The following is a 3,100-nucleotide window of genomic DNA, read 5'->3' on the forward strand; positions in this document are numbered from 1 at the left end:
GACTCACACATTCATACACATGTAGGCGAGACATGCGCATATACATGTGCGTATAGACAGTCGCACATAAACATTTGGATTTATGCATTGTTAAATCGACAGCCATGTGCAGAAATACAAATGGGCGAATACATACACATACACACTCACAAAAAAATGAAGGAAAACTAAATACAATATACAAACAATTATTTCGCTAATCTACAAAGCACCAAAAAACTAATTTGCATCATAAAGGAAGCCTCTCCCTCCCTTCAAGAAAAGAGAAGACAAAAAGGAAAAGGATGAAAAACAGGAGAATGATAATAAGAAAGAAAAGAAAGAAAAGCAAAAGATCTAATATCCATTTGAAAGCGCATTGTTATCGGTTCGTCGAGAGTACTTTTCCCGTCTCGGAGGCCCTAACTGTACCCGTCTCGATCTCACGGACAGATATGCAGATTCGTGCCCACAAGAATTCGATGCCCGCCGGGGAATCGCTTCCTGCAAGAATGCTTTTGCCTTGCATGATTGTATCTGCATGAATGTGCTTTCAACTCTCTGCCTTTGTTTTCTTTTTGTGATATTTGAAAATTCATTTATTCAATAGAAGTAGTATGACTAGATGAGATAGCATGGTCTATTTGCATAATTTTTTACCTTCTTTGTTTTCTCCTCTGTTCCCTATTCCTGTTTCACCTCACTGCCCAACTATGTCTTCATATATAAATGTTAAAACAAGCAATGCATCAGTTCTTAATGAGTAGCATTTTCCGCTTTTCCTACTTCAGTTTTTACTTTCAGATAATAATGTGCAATTTTGCATAATACTATAATACTAACATTTCGTATATTGCAAACTGGCTTATACATGTAACAGTATACGTAACACAATAAACGTCATAGTATGAAATTTACTTGCAATGCAAAATATAAATTTACCCATTTACTTATTATACATATTAATTACAATATAAACATACATTTACTTACGACAGAAACGACGCAAATACGTTTCTACTTACAGTACAAATGATTTTAAAGTCATTAGTCTCCTATCCAAAATGGAAAGGTTCTTAACACATTGTCCTGGACACGTTTTGAAATATACATCAAACAAACCAAACATTCTCATACACTTTGACACCAGACCGAGACCTTCATTCTCACCCCTCCTTCCCCTTCCCCCTCCCTTAGAATTGATCCCTTTTCCTTGTCCTCTTGGAATCGCACTCTTCCCCGACCTCTCCCTCCTCCCCAACCTCTCCTCATCCCCTGTTCTCCTCGCTACCTTTCCCACTATGTCCCACTCCGTAAACACTTTCCCCTCGCCTCTTCCCCTCCATCCTGTTTCCCCACATGCCTCCCCTTACCCCTCCTTGCTTGCTTCTCTCTTCCTTCAGTATAATACATTCTATGACCTTAGTCTCCCTGCTTCCACTTTCCCTCCTCTTCCCTCTCCTAGCCTCCATTCTCCCATCCCTATCCCTTCCCTCGTTTGCCCTTCTCCCTTCACCTCTCCCTTCCCTTCTTTACCATCCCCCTCTCTTCCTTTCCTCTTCCCACTCCCTTCCTATCCCTTCCCTCCTCATCCCTCCCTCCCCCCTCCCTCATCCCCCTCGCCTCCCTCCGCCCACCACAATATTCGTGATCAACTTATCCCTCTCGCCTCCTCGTGCTCTCTGACCAATATTCCGCAAAGGACTCGCCTAAACTGGATACAAAATTTCCGCTTTCCTGTTGGTTCATTCGACTGGGGGGAGGGGTGCGGTGGAGGTGCGTGGAGTCTAAAGGGGGGGGGGTGCTGTGGAGGTGCGTGGAGTCTAAAGGGGGGGGGGGTGCTGTGGAGGTGCGTGGAGTCTAAAGGGGGGGGGGTGAGGTTGGAAGGGGGAGAAAGGTGCGAAAGGAGGGGTGAGGACTGGAAGATGGGTGTGTGGGTGGAAGGGAGAAGTAGCGATAATGAGGGTTGGCAAAATTTGAGGGATAGAGGAGAAGCAAGAAGGTAGAGAGAGAGAGAGAGAGAGAGAGAGAGAGAGAGAGAGAGAGAGAGAGAGAGAGAGAGGAAACGAAGGAGAGCAAGAAAAAAAAGAGGAAGAGAAAAGGGAAGAACGAGAGAGAAAAAAGGAGGAAGAGAAAAGGGAAGAACGAGAGAGAAAAAAGGAGGAAGAGAAAAGGGAAGGGCGAGAAAGGAAGAAAGGAAAGAGGGAGAGAAAGGAAGCGAGAAGGAAGGACCGAAAGGGGTCTGTGCACACATCCAATTTAGACAAGGACCCTTCCCCTCAGGCCAGTTTACACAGCCTAACAACCAGAGGCCGATGCTCCGTTCGTATTCTTGCCTCCGAGCTTTTATAGATGGAGCTCACTGTCGGGATTGGATTCGCTCATTCGGGCGCCCTCCCTCGCTCGCTCGGCGCACGCCCCGACGCCGTCTCGCGCGCCGTCGGGAGGATCTCGCTGTCTTTCGCTCGCTGTCTCTCGCGTGCTCTTCGACAGGAGGGCCTCCTGATGTCTCTTCGTCTGGGGCTCCCGACTCACCTCTGTCCCTGTTTTATTATATTTTTTTCTACGTTGTCTATGCATCTCTTTCCCTCTATTTCTCTTTTTCTCCCTCTCTCCACATTTCCTTTTCCTTTCCCTTTTTCTTTTCCCTTCCCTTTCCCACGTCCTCTTCTTACTCCCCCTCCCTACCGCCCTCACTCTCTCACAGTCAGCCTTCTCCTATTACCTGATCGCTTCATCTCTCTCTCTCTCTCTCTCTCTCTCTCTCTCTCTCTCTCTCTCTCTCTCTCTCTCTCTCTCTCTCTCTCTCTCTCTCTCTCTCTCTCTCTCTCTCGCTGGTGTCGAATTTCCCTGTTCAAATAAGAAAACCGTAATTCGATTTTTCTCCCTGGATTCCGCAGGTCAAGTAAGAACTCCAATTTCATTCTTTCATGTCGAATTCCAGCCTCGGGGTTAAAAAAGGAGAATGGAAAAAAGAGGAGCCACGGAGAGGGGGAGGGAGAGATAGATAGATAGGTAGATAGAAAAAGAGAAAGAGAGAGAGAGAGAGAGAAAAGGGGGAGGGAAGAGAGAGAGAGAGAGAGAGGGAGGGAGAGAGAGAGAGAGAGAGAGAGAGAGAAGA

Source organism: Penaeus monodon, chromosome 17 (genome assembly GCF_015228065.2).
Source record: "Penaeus monodon isolate SGIC_2016 chromosome 17, NSTDA_Pmon_1, whole genome shotgun sequence".
Lineage (NCBI taxonomy): Eukaryota > Metazoa > Arthropoda > Malacostraca > Decapoda > Penaeidae > Penaeus > Penaeus monodon.